The sequence below is a fragment of the Hyla sarda genome, chromosome 1 (assembly GCF_029499605.1).
Source record: "Hyla sarda isolate aHylSar1 chromosome 1, aHylSar1.hap1, whole genome shotgun sequence".
Taxonomy (NCBI): Eukaryota; Metazoa; Chordata; class Amphibia; order Anura; family Hylidae; genus Hyla; species Hyla sarda.
This window is the reverse complement of record NC_079189.1, coordinates 354600741-354615586: the sequence shown is the minus strand read 5'-3', so window position 1 is coordinate 354615586 and position 14846 is coordinate 354600741. Positions and strand designations below refer to the sequence as shown.

Genomic DNA, 14846 nt, shown 5'->3' with positions numbered 1-14846 from the left:
TAACAAGGAATAAAGTGAGCCTTAATACCCCACAGGTGTTTCACGACTTTGGCATATGTAAAAAAAAATATATTTTTTTTCACTAAAATGTGTGTTTCCCCCCAAATTTCACATTTTTCCAAGGGTTAATAGCAGGAAATACCCCCCAATATTTGTAACCCCTTCTCTTCTGAGTATGGAGGTACCCCATAAGTTGACCTGAAGTGCACTATGGGCGAACTACAATGCTCAGAAGAGAAGGAGTCATATTTGGCTTTTTGAGAGCAAATTTTGCTCGGGGGGCATGTCGCATTTAAGAAGCCCCTATGGTGCCAGAACAGCAAAAAAAAAACACATGGCATACCATTTTGGAAACTAGACCCCTTGAGGAATGTAACAAGGAATAAAGTGAGCCTTATTACCCCACAGGTGTTTCACGACTTTTGCATATGTAAAAAAAAAAAAAATTTCCACTAAAATGTGTGTTTCCCCCCAAATTTCACATTTTTGCAAGGGTTAATAGCAGGAAATACTCCCCAATATTTGTAACCCCTTCTCTTCTGAGTATGAAGGTACCCCATAAGTGGACCTGAAGTGCACTATGGGCGAACTACAATGCTCAGAAGAGAAGGAGTCATATTTGGCTTTTTGAGAGCAAATTTTGCTCGGGGGGCATATCGCATTTAGGAAGCCCCTATGGTGCCAGAACAGCAAAAAAAAAACACATGCCATACCATTTTGGAAACGAGACCCCTTGAGGAACGTAACAAGGGATACAGTGAGCATTTGCCCCCCACTGGTGTCTGACAGATCTTTGGAACAGTGGGCTGTACAAGTTTTCATTTTCACGGACCACTGTTCCAAAGATCCGTCAGACACCTGTGGGGGGTAAATTCTCACTGCACCCCTCATTACATTCCGTGAGGGGTGTCGTTTCCGAAATGGGGTCACATGTGGGGTTTTGTTTTGTTTGCGTTTGTCAAAACCGCTGTAACAATCAGCCACCCCTGTGCAAATCACCTCAAATGTACATGGCGCACTCTCCCTTCTGGGCCTTGTTGTGTGCCCCCAGAGCACTTTGCGCCCATATATGGGGTATCTCTGTAGTCGGGAGAAATTGCGTTACAAATTTTGGGGGGCTTTTTTCCCTTTTACCTCTTGTGAAAATGTAAAGTATAGGGCAACATCAGCATGTTAGTGTAAAAAATTTAATTTGTTTTACACTAACATTCTGGTGTAGACCCCAACATTTCCTTTTCATGAAGGGTTAAAGAAGAAAAAGCCCCCCAAACCTTGTAACGCAATTTCTCCCGAGTACGGCGATACCCCATATGTCGCCCTAAACTGTTGCCTTGAAATACGACAGGGCTCCAAAGTGAGAGCGACGTGCGCATTTGAGGCCTAAATTAGGGATTTGCATAGGGGTGGACATAGGGGTATTCTACGCCAGTGATTCCCAAACAGGGTGCCTCCAGCTGTTGCAAAACTCCCAGGATGCGTGGACAGTCAACGGCTGTCCGGCAATACTGGGAGTTGTTGTTTTTCAACAGCTGGAGGCTCTGCTTTGGAAACAGTGGTGTACCGGACGTTCTTATTGGGGGAGGGGGGCAGTGTAGGGGTATGTGTATATGTAGTGTTTTTAACTTTTTATTTTATTTTATTTTGTGTTAGTGTAGTGTAGTGTTTTTAGGGTACAGTCACATGGGCGGGGGATTACAGCGAGTTTCCCAGCGCAAAATTTGCTGCATCTCAAGATGCGAGAAACCCACTGTAAAAGCCTCGCCCATGTGAATGTACCCTGTACATTCACAGGGGGGGGGGGGGGGGTGCACCAGCTGTTGCAAAACCACAACTCCCAGCATGCATGGTCTGTTAGTGCATGCTTGGAGTTATAGTTTTGCAACAGCTGGAGGCACACAGGTTAGGAAACACTGAGTTAGAAACAGACAATGTTTCCCAACTAGTGTGTCTCCAGTTGTTGCAAAACTACAACTCCCAGCATGCCCAGACAGCTGAAGGGCATGCTGGGAGTTGTAGTTCGGCAACATCTGAAGGGCCAGATGTTGCTGAACTAAAACTCCCAGCATGCCTGGACAGTCAGTGCATACTGGGAGTTGTAGTTTTGCAACAGCTGGAAGAGCACAGATTGGAGACCATTATACAATGGTCTCCAAACTGGGGCCCTCCAGATGTTGCAAAACTACAACTCCCAGCATGCATGGTCTGTTAGTGCATGCTGGGAGTCATAGTTTTGCAACAGCTGGAGGCACACAGGTTAGGAAACACTGAGTTAGAAACAATGTTTCCCAAACAGTGTGTCTCCAGTTGTTGCAAAACTACAACTCCCAGCATGCCCAGACAGCTGAAGGGCATGCTGGGAGTTGTAGTTCGGCAACATCTGAAGGGCCAGATGTTGCTGAACTAAAACTCCCAGCATGCCTGGACAGTCAGTGCATGCTGGGAGTTGTAGTTTTGCAACAGCTGGAAGAGCACAGATTGGAGACCATTATACAATGGTCTCCAAACGGGGGCCCTCCAGATGTTGCAAAACTACAACTCCCAGCATGCCCAGGCAGCCAAAGGCTGTCTAGGCATGCTGGGAGTTGTAGTTTTCAGACTCCTAGAAGCAGCAGTGAAGATCTTCACTGCTGCCTCTGAGGACCACATACTTACCTGTCGCTGCTCGTCCACGTGGCCGGTCCCGCCGCTGGATCAGGTAAGTCCGCCGGTCCCCACGTGTTCCCCCCGAATGCCGCAGGTCCCCGCGAGCCCCTGCAGCCTTCGTCCCCCGTTCTGCCCAACTTCCAGGGGCGGGCAGTGCGGGGGATCTGAACTTTCACCCCAGATCACTGTGATTGGTCCACAGGGACCAATCACACTGATCGCTGACCAGGACCATCAATGGATGGTCCTGGGGGTGAAGCAGAAGTTGTCCCCTGCTGGAAACAGCGGGACTTCTGCCAGTTAACCCGTGCGATGCTGCGCATCGCCGGGTTAACTGAATGTCATTTATAAACGCCGGGATGCGCGAACGCACTGCACAACCCGGCGTTTATATATGACATTCTGCGGGAAGGGGTTAAATGAAATGAAACACTATGGCAGGAGACCCAGGAGGGACCCCACTGCTGACAAAGACATAAAAAACCACGACTACATTTTGCCAAAATGAACTTGAGTAAGCCAAAATGCTTCTGGCAAAACGTCTTGTGGACAGATGAGACCAAGATAGAGCTTTTTGGTAAAGCACATCATTCTAATGTTTACCAAAAACAGAATGAGGCCTACAAAGAAAAGAACACAGTACCTAGAATGAAATATGGTGGAGGTTCTATGATGTGTTGGGGTTGTTTTGCTGCCTCTGGCACTGGGTGCCTTGAATGTGTGAGGATTACCAATGGATTTTGGGTTGCACTGTACAGTCCAGTGTCAGAAAGCTGGGTTTGCGTCCGAGATCTTGGGTCTTCCAGCAGGACAATGACCCCAAACATACGTCAAAAAGCACCCAGAAATGGATGGCAACAAAGCGCTGGAGAGTTCTGAAGTGGCCAGCAATGAGTCCAGATCTAAATCCCATTGAACACCTGTGGAGAGATCATAAAATTGCTGTTGGGAAAAGGCGCCTTCCAATAAGAGAGACCTGGAGCAGTTTGCAAAGGAAGAGTGGTCCAACATTCCGGCTGAGAGGTGTAAGAAGCTTATTGATGGTTATAGGAAGCGACTGATTTCAGTTATTTTTTCCAAAGGGTGTGCAACCAAATATTAAGTTAAGGGTGCCAATAATTTTGTCCAACCCATTTTTGGAGTTTGGTGTGACATTATGTCCAATTAGCTTTTTTTCCTCACTTTTTAGGTTTAGTTCCAATACACACAATGGGAATAAACACGTGTATAGCAAAACATGTGTTAAAGGGGTTATCCAGGGAAAAACTTTTTTTTATATATCAACTGGCTCCAGAAAGTTAAACAGATTTGTAAATTACTATTAAAAATATTAATCCTTTCAGTACTTATGAGCTGCTGAAGTTGAGTTGTTCTTTTCTGTCTAAGTGCTCTCTGATGACACCTTTCTCGTGAACTATCCAGAGTAGAAGCAAATCTCCATAGCACTACTCTGTGCAGTTCCCGAGACAAGCAGAGATGTCAGCAGAGAACACTGTTGCCAGACAGAAAAGAAGGATTAAGGTTTTTTAATAGAAGTAATTTACAAATCTGTTTAACTTTCTGGAACCAGTTGATATATAAAAATATTTTTTTTTTTTCCTCGAATACCCCTTTAATGCTTTTCTGTGAGAAATACTTCATTTCCTAGAAAAAATTCAGGGATGCCAACATTTACAGCCATGACTGTATACTGCTCTGAACAGTTCCTGACATGGACAGAGGTGTCAGCAGAGAGCACTGTGGTCAGACAAAAAGTAAATTCAAAAAGAAAAGAACTTTCTCTGGAGCATACAGCAGCTGATAAGTACTGGAAGGATTAAGATTTTTAAATAGAAGTAATTTTACAAATCTGTTTAACTTTCTGCCACCAGTTGATTAAAAAAAATATGTTTTCCAGAGGAGTACGCCTTTAAGGACATAGGCGACCTGCTCCTCAACCAATGAGCGCTCCCTAATGGCTGCATAGGTAGCCTTCCCTTCACCTTCTTGAGACTAAGCAATTAGGTGATTTTGGTACCAGCAAACTTTGATACAGATAGTTTTTTGACCTTGCTTACCAGTGTGCTGCTTATACTGACCTTATGCCTACTCATCACACTACCAAAACTCTATAAATCCTGTCTACAATTTTTGAATGAACATCGTCTTCCCTGACTTAAGTCCATGTGAATGTCACACCACTTCATTGTCTACAGGTCCTGATAATGTCAAATGGTGTTAGTGGAAACAACTCCAAGAGTAGTGATCTGGGGATTTAGTGTGGAAAAGTGCAAATCGCAGTGTGAAGATTCAGAGGGGGGAAGAAATCCTTTAGACCTATGGTAAACCTATAGTAACCAATTAATTTGAATCCCCTCCAGGTAAACCTAATGACCAAAAGTAATACTGCATATACTTTTTTTTATATATATAAAATAAAAGGAAAGGTATTCCTTGAAGGCATAATGTCATATACTTCCAACAGAACTTAACCCTTAAGGACACAACCCATTTTGGCCTTTAAGGGGTACTCCGCCCCTACACATCCTATCCCCTATCCAAAGGATAGGGGATAAGATGTCTGATTGCGGGAGTCCCGCCGTTGGGGACCCCCGCAATCTGTCCTGCAGCACCCACTTATCATTAGCTGCAGAGTGAAGATCGCTCCATGTCTGATGACTCACAATACAGGGGCCTGAGTATTATGATGTCACGGCTCCGCCCATTGTGACGTTACGCCCCATCCCCTCAATACAAGCCTATTGGAGGGGGCGTGATGCCCGCCATGTCCCCTCCCATACACTTGCATTGAGGAGACGGGGCGTAACGTCACAAGGTGCACAGCCGTGATACTCCGGCCCCTGTATCGTGAGTCATCAGACATGGAGCAATCTTCGCTTCGTGCAGCTAATGACAAGTGGGTGCTGCAGGACAGATTGGGTGGGTCCCCAGTGGCGGGACCCCTGCAATCAGACATGTTATCCCCTATCCTTTGGATAGGGGATAAGATATCTAGGGGCGGAGTACCCCTTTAAGGACACAGACAATTTTATTTTTGCATTTTCGCTTTTTTCCTCCTTGTCATAACGCTTTTATATTTTCATACACAGAGCCTTATGAGGGCATATTTTTGTGTGACCAGTTGTCCTTTGTAATGACATCACTCACTTAACCATAAAATGTATGGCACAACCAAAAAAAAAATTTATTTGTGTGGGGAAATTGAAAAAAAAAATTATTTTGCAAATTTTGGAAGGTTTCGTTTTCACGCTTTTTACGGTAAAAATGTTTTCTTTATTCTGTGGGTCAATACGTTTAAAATGACACCAATGACTATATACTTTTCTATTATTGTACCGTTTAAAAAAAAATCTAAAACTTTTTAACCAAATTGGTATGTTTAAAATCCCTCTATTTTAACTTTAACTTTCAAATTTTTCCGTATACGCGGCTGTATGAGGGCAAATTTTTTGTGCTGTGATCTGTACTTTTTATCGATACCACATTTGTGTATATAAACCTTATAAATCACTTTTTATTCATTTTTTTTTATAAAATGTGACAAAAAAGCAGCATTTTTTTTACATTTACGCCGTTCACCGTACGGGATCACTAACATTATATTTCTATAGTTCGGACATTTACGCATACGGCGATACCAAATATGTTTATTAAAATTTTTTCAACTTTTTGGGGGTAAAATGGGAAAAAGAGACGATTTCTACCGTATTTATCGGGGTATACCACGCACCGGCCTATAACACACACCCTCATTTTACCAAGGATATTTGGGTAAAAAAAGTTTTTTAACCAAATATCCATGGTAAAATGAGGGTGCGTGTTTGTGTGTATACCCCGATACACCCCCAGGAAAGGCAGCGGGAGAGAGGCCGCTTCTCTCCCCCTGCCTTTCCTGGGGTCTAGAGCACTGCTGCCGCCGCTTCTCTCCCGCTGGCTATCGGCACCACTGACCGTTCTCTCCCCCTGACTATCGGTGCCGGCGCCGATAGCCAGGGGGAGAGAAGCGGCCCCGACAGCCATGGGGAGAGAAGGGGCAGCGGCACCTATTGCCGGCGCCGCTGCCTCCCCCCATCCCCGGTTGCATAATTACCTGTTGCCGGGGTTGGGTCCACGCTGCTTCAGGCCTACGGTGTGCATCCCATGCGTCGTTGCTATGCACTGCACGGCACGGCGCAATGACGGGTGACGTCGTTGCGCCGCGCCGTGCAGCGCATAGCAACGACGCATGGGACGCACACCGGAGGCCTGAAGCAGCGCGGACCCGACCCCGGCAACAGGTAATTATGCAACCGGGGATGGGGGGAGGCAGCGGCGCCGGCAATGGGTGCCGCTGCTCCTTCTCTCCCCCTGGCTGTCGGCGCCGCTGCCCCATTGCCAGCGCAATGGGGCGCCGGCACCGATAGTCAGGGGGAGAGAATGGGCAGCGGCGCCGATAGCCAGGGGGAGAGAAGGGCCGGCAGGGGTAAAAGAAGCCGGCAGCGCTGGCGGTCTCTGCACCTGCAAAGCCGCTGCAGTTCATTGATTTAAAGCGCCCGCTTTAAATCATTGAACTGCAGCGGCTTATTGGCATATAACACGCAGGTAGACTTTAGGCTAAAAATTTTAGCCTAAAAAGTGCGTGTTATACGCCGATAAATACGGTATTTTTATTGGGGGAGGGGATTTTTCCTTTTTTTTTTTTTTTTTTTTACACTTTTTAATGACTCATAGGGGACTATTTATAGCAATCATTTGATTGCTAATACTGTTAAGTGCTGTGCATAGGCATAGCACTGATCATTGTTATCGCTGACATTCTGCTGTGGTCTGCACGATCTCAGACCAGAGCAGAAGACCCCAGGAGAGGGATGAAGGCAGGTGAGGGGACCTCCATCTGCCAATCTAGATGATCGGATCCCCGCAGGTGATCCGATCGATCATCAATTTAAACATGTGCATTGCCGCAGATGCCGTGATCTGTATTGATCACGGCATCTGAGGGGTTAATGGAGGACATCAGTGCGATCGCTGATGTTCGCCATTACCGGTGGGTCTCTGACTGCTGATAACAGCCGGGACCTGCCGTGCATGAAGTGAGCACCGGAAAGGTACTCATGTCCTGTACATGACATAAATGTATGTCATGGTCCGTTAAGTACCACCGCACCATGACGTGTGCCATTAAGGGTTAAATTATGAAATGAGGAGGTAACTTTGCTTGATTTTAAGATCTCCAAATTTGTTCGGGAATTGTCCACAATATAACAACAACTTAAAGGGGTCTTCCAGGCCAAAACTTTTTTATACATCAACTGGCTCCGGAAAGTTAAACAGATTTGTAAATTACTTCTATTAAAAAATCTTTATCCTTCCAATAGTTATTAGTTTCTGAAGTTGAGTTGTTGTTTTCTGTCTAACTGCTCTCTGATGACTCACGTCCCGGGAGCTGTGCAGTTCCTATGGGGATATTCTCCCATCATGCACAGCTCCCGGGACGTGACATCATCATTGAGCAGTTAGACAGAAAACTTCAGAAGCTAATAACTATTGGAAGAATTAAGATTTTTTAATAGAAGTAATTTACAAATCTGTTTAACTTTCCGGAGCCAGTTGGTATATATAAAAAAAGGTTTTGCCTGGAATACCCCTTTAATAAAGCTGTTCTCTGCATAAACAAAACTCAGATTGAGCATTTTATGATACACAGTGAAAGTGTTTACTTATTATCATGACCAAGCAGATGAAGGTTATATGTAGGTATCATGCTTTGGAAGCAGCAAGCCAGGAGAACCCTAACATCTTTCAGTTGAGTGTACTCTTGGAAGTAAGACACTAATGAGAGGTTGGTGACCTTTCCTTACACACAATGCTGAGCACAGCCAGTAAATGCAGAGATATATGTGAGGGGATACAAATGGTAGACCCGATCACAGATGCTATGTGCTAGCTCAGGACAACATGTAGGTGAATATAAACTAGTGGACAGAAGAAAATGTTAACTATTTGGCACTGGAGTATATTACTGGCAGTGCTTTCTGTGTCCTCAGTCAGATAGATGTTAGATGGACATATGTGCTGTTTTCAGGAAGACTTATGATATACGGTATATGGTAACGGTTAATTATAAGGATAATGATTAACTGATTGATTGCCAACAGAAAGCCAAGGAAGGGAGAAGAAGTCTGATAATCTGCCCGTGTGAGGCGTTCTACTAAACTAATGGCAAAGGAAGAACAGAACATTTATAAATGATCCTTTCCAATCCAATACATTACTGATACTGCTGCAGTGCTAGTCTGGAGGATATATATGATGCGTACAGGAATGTAATTGGGGTGGTCCATCTGTAAATTAGTTGTTGGTGGATATAAGATGGTATCTCTAAAGCACAAAGAAAAATGGTACTGAGATTATCGTTAATGAGGCGTGTGGGTTCCCACTGTCTACAGTGAGTATTCTGAGCCATAATATCAAACTGGTCTGTTTTAAAGCATTCTATCATTGACCAAGCTGTTACAGATGATTAAAAGTGATATCGGTTACAACTACATAAGGTCACTAAGGTTTATTAGCCCGTTCAAGAATTATATTTCACAAAATTCTCCAAATGTCTACAGCTGGTTATACAGGGTTTCAATGTACTTCTAGCCTATTTATTTTGACTCTGTTGTTAGGTCAAAGATGTCTGCATATGGCCTAGGAAACTCCTACTTAAGACCCTGAACATTACAGATATTTATGAAAGAACAATAGTTATTGTGAAATATTATTGTATGTGATTCAACCAGTGTAGTTAGCATGTTACTAACTATAACTACCACCAATGTCCCGACAATATTAAATTCATGATGTTACAGTATCAAAAATGTAAGATATTGCTACAAACTGGCTAAACGGCTTATTTTATTAGTAATGGTATATTAGCACATTTATCTATTAACTTAACTTTGTTACAGCATCCTATAGCTGTCTTAACATCAGGGCACTAGGGGCTCTAGTAGCTAGAGTGTTGACCAAAGAGAATAAGACAAGTCAACAGCAAGCCATACAGATTTAATAATTGTTGGCTGTATGGTGGTCCTCTGACTATTCCTAATAGTAGATGTTGGTGGAAAGAAGGATTTGGAATGTTGGATTTCAACTGCCTGATCTTTTTGTTCCCAGGGATTCCCGATATCGCTACACATATGCCTGAGCCGAACGGGGTATGCATGTGTAAGGGAAGACCAGAAAAGATAAACATTGACTGAATAATCCTATGTGTATGGCCAGTTTAAGTTAAAACTATGCAGCCCTTATTGTTACTCAGATATGCAGCTCTCTGTAACCAGTAGGAAAAAATATATCATAACTAATTATTATTTCAATGGGTTTCGCGTTGCTTTTCATTGTATACCGCAAAGCTTTGGCAAGTCTTGGGATGTAATACATGAAAATGTGGCATTAAATGGCATTGATTATTATTGACTGAAGCGTCTGTCTGTGTGATTAGTATGTGTGACGCCTTAGAATCAGGCTGATCATCTTCAGCAGATGCATCATGTTGTCTCTTCTGAAAAGCCAGTCTTTCATTAGACAGAGGAGGCTTTTATTTGTATTTATTTATAGATTTGACTGATGGTTCCTGCTTCTAAAATAGGTTCCGGAGACAGCACAGTGCAGATCTGGCAGTGCACCTGTAAACTCTCCGGTAGTAAGTTAGAAGAGGCCAGCTGGTATACAGCATCATGAAGTTCTTGTTAATTGGGTCGGTATCAGCTGTATGATCGGCCATGTTTTGTAATTGACCATGACAGGTGCCTGCCTGCTTTTTCCTTTTATTCCTTAAAAAAAAGTACAGCATCCGTGGGCTTCTGCAGCTTGCAAAGAATATCAAGGTCACTGTCTAGATTAAACAGAGAACAGACCTTCCATCAACAGATGTCAAAACAGATAAGTCCAGATTTGACATACACTTTCCGAACTGTAGCCTATTATCAATGCTGCTGTGACAGCTGTGTGCGGCAAAACAATACTGAACAGTCTCGCTGTGCTCTGTGTTCTCTGTGTGTCTCAGCAGTATTAACCTTTGCTTTACTTCCTCACCGTAGGTTCTAATGCTCAGTGGAAAGCAGGCTGAGAGAAAGACTAGTCTATTTAAATACAAAGATGAGCGATATTGTGTTATGTAATCAATAAGTGATGAGACTCTCTTTATGTCTTGGCCTTAGGGCTCCATTTAGAAAGATATATTCATCTTCTCCTTTAACCTTACCCACCTTTGTGTTATATCATAAGAAACTCAAAAAACTCCCCTCTCCTAGAGAGATTTGTAGACCTTAAGAAGATTATGAGAGAAGCAGCTGAACGTATAATCATGACAGACATATGTATTTTCAAACAATAAAATCTGAAGACTATAAAAGACTAAAGTCACGGCGTGGCATTTTAATCTCTAGTAACCTACCACAATATTATTTTTAGAGCATAAAATGCTGTGGGATGGAAGGCCATGCTGATAAGATCCACAAATAGAGGGCAGAGGGATAACTGGACTTATAACATTTTTTAGTATGTGCTCATCAAAAATGGTACAATGTGTCATTAAATGTATAGTAAAAGCATCAAAGACTGTAGGGAAAAAACATGTAAGTATGGTAACAGTGTATGAAGTTAAACAGCAAAAAGTTTCATTACTGTCTAGCAGTGATTCAGTTTTACTTTTCGAAAGTAGAAATTCATATTGTAGCAAATGGACACAGTCACAAGCTCCACTTTTCATAAGTGTTCTTCACAAAACTGTAGTCGTGAACTGACCTTCCCAGTTTCATGTACAATGAAACATATGCTGATGGACTTTTCTGACTGATGTGACTGCTAGTATGTCGAGACTTACAACAATCTGGACACAGGATTAAATACAACCAGCGTGACATCAAAGTACAGTATGGCCACGATTCAGAGTGGTTGCACTTAATAAAAAAAAATTTGCATGTGGTGCTTTTGATCTAGTACAAGCAACTAGAGGGCAACTATGCCCCATAGACTGCTGAGACCCCAACAATCTGCAGAATGGGGAACTGAATCTTGCTTTGGAACAGAAAGACGAGTTAATTGTGCTATTCCTTGCTTATAGAGCTGTCCGAGATAGACCATTACAGTGCCTGGCTATCTCTGGCAGCCCACAGACAATGAATGGAGTGGCGGCAGGCATGCACAACTCACCACTTCATTCCAAAACAAGACTCAATTCCACGTTCTCAGTGGTGGGATTCCGTGCGATCTGTTACCTATCTCCTATCCTGTAGATCGGAGATGAATATTTTTACTTTAATCCCTTTAATGTTCTTAATTGTAAGCAAAGATAGTAATGTTTAACTGTAGTGCAATAAAGCAATTGATGTCAGCAGTGAGACTGGTGCTGACACTCTTACTTGCTCATACATGTTGCCTTGTGGCTTGGCTTAGATTTTGCAACCTGTGAAGTTTTGGAGCTGAATTTATTAAGCAACAATAGCAAATATTTTGGCAATTGACAACCTGCCTTCCAGGATTTATCTAGTCTAAAATAATACTGTGTATAACTGGAGCTAATGGATTTATTCTGTCACTTTGTATAACAAGGAGATTTGTAGACATAATATTTTTCAACAATATGTACGTCAACTGGGATTTGTATAAAAAAAAAATCTGCAGTACACTCTAAATTTTATGCTGATTTAATAAGAAAACATTGCATTCCTCCTGAAAATGTATGTAAATGGTTATATGACAAAGCTAATCCGGTTTAGTTTATAAAAATCATTAGACATAATGGTCCTTAATGATTCTAATAAAAAAGATGATGATTACTAGAAATATTGAGAGAACTAGAATAAGAGACTTAAAGTACTTTATTTGTATAGCCTGGATGATAGAAGGGAAGGATTTGAGCAAACCTTTCAAGGGGTACTCCGCTGCTCAGCGTTTGGAACAAACTGTTCCAAACACTGGAGCAGACTGTCATGTCAGTATTGGTCTGTGTTCACACACAGCTATTGAATTTACTGTGTGTGAACAGTTTTATGTTCTTTGGTCAGGGAATAGTTAATGTATCTGGCTTTTTCAGCCTCAGCCTCTGTTAACCAATAGCCTTTAGGGTGTATCTATTTAAAGTCTGCCCAGTCTAGCCTCTGGGCTGGTGATTGACTTAATTTCATCCCGACTTGCTAACATGCTGGCTATGCTGCTAATAGAGGCTTGGTGAAACACTCTTTGTTTGAGCTTTTAATCTACTATCTCTGTTTTGGCATGCACTTTGTATTTTCTGGTTTTAGCCATGTTAGGTGGCATGCCCTTAATGGATTTTAAGGTGTGTTTTTTTTAGTCGGTTTTACGATTTGTTTATCCTTTCTGCTATGTGTCTGTTCCCACTGTGTTTTCTCTTGTATCCATTTATGTGAAGTTCTGTGTTTAATTTTTCTGTTTTCCTACTGGGCCAGCATCCTGTCCAGACTGGTGAGTGTGCCGCTGGCCAGTAGTCTATTTGGATTTATAATAAATGGCTACTCCTATAGTGGAGGGTCCAGTTTGTGTGTCCAGTGTGAACAGTGTTCTATAAATATATCCTGTGTATCTAGGTATCCCTATTACCTCTCCATGGGGACTGTGTGTACTGGAGGTTTTGCATAGGGAATACAAATATTCCTGATTAGCGATAGATCCCTGTTTCTGGTCCATGGGGACTTTGTGTCTACTGGATGTTCTGGGGGATTATGCTATATTCCTGTCTGTTCCTACAGTCTGTTGACTAATTTGTTTTCCTGTCTGGTGTTTAGAACTCTATGTTTATTAGTTCTTGATTTCAGATCTTTGGAGTTCTGTACATGACTACTGATCTATAGTGTCCTTCTGTTCACGACCACGGATCTATAGTGTCCTCTGTTCATGACCACTTAGTCCTCTGTTCATGTCCGCTGATCTATAGTGTCATCTGTTTGTGACCACTGATCCATAGTGTCTCCTGTCCTGCTCACAGATCTGTGTCCTCTAAACTTAATCTGTTATAGAGTTCTATGTTCCTGTTATGTTTCTGGTTTGTGACTGACTATTTATTAGTATGTGTTTTTATTAGGCCATTGCACTTTACCTCGGGGAGGGACCGGCGCCCAGTTATCAATCCACCGTTTAGCGTGGATGGGCAAGTAGACAGGCAGAGGAGCTTATGACATCATAGCCCCGCCCCATCATTATGTCACGCCCAGACCCTTAATGCAAGACCAGTGGAGTACACGTTTAAATATGTTCGAGGTTTAAAGTTAATAGTTAACTCAGTAGGCAGCATGTTATATAGCAGGAGGAGCTGTGCAGAATATTTTTCATATCTAGGGCATATGATCTCTGGTTATTTTGTGCTAAGGTGTCCAGAGGCTGGTCCTACTCAGCGACTGACAGCTAGGGTATCTCTATATGCACACACATAGGAGAAGACTGTCAATCACTATTTTGTTCCGTCCACTGGATTCCTAAGCTCAGAATGAGCAGGAAAAAAAAAAAAATTTAAAAAAAATTATATATATATATATACACATACACACATATTATATATAGTGGAATGTTTCTAGCAAAACTATATATCAATGTGCTCAGCTCTCCCTGTGCAGACTGGACTTCATTTTCAGATTGCGTTTAAATTGCATTTAACAGATTGCATTTAAATGAGCTCAAGAAGAAGACAAGGTCCAGAAGAAGTTAGAAGAAAGGGGCACAACCTGAAGCTTGTTGGGAAAGATTAGAAGCTACGTCAGAAAATATTATCTTACTGAAAGAGTAGTAGATATTTTTCCAGCAGATGTGGTTGGCAAGTGAATGTAAGCATGTCTGGGATAAACACATATCTATAGTAATACAAAAAAAAAAAAAAAAGATTAATCTACAAGTACTATCATTTACCTATAAAAAAAACAAAAAAAACACGGAGATGTGTTCCCTCACAAGTTTGCTGCAAACTACCTTATAAACCCACTACTTGCAGATGTGCACCATATGTATCGTCCAGTCTGGCAAGATCCAGCTTTTAGACTACATATAAGAACACATAGAAGGACCGCTTTTGGCATCTATAAGAGCTGGTAATACAAAGTATGAATGCAGACTCAGCCACAAACAACAAATGCATGTTGTGAAATGATTTTGGCTCATCTGGGCTTCACACACAACAGCTTGCACGGCCAGTGAAATGCTAGCGATAGAGAACACCATTGTGC

General features: G+C 42.3%; 1 protein-coding gene across 42 annotated transcripts in view; it reads right to left on the bottom strand.

Moving 5' to 3' along the window:
* The window catches only part of PTPRD (protein tyrosine phosphatase receptor type D), a 1959121-nt gene that overhangs the window by 351595 nt on the left and 1592680 nt on the right, over positions 1–14846 (bottom strand). The gene's annotated exons all lie outside the window — the stretch shown is intronic.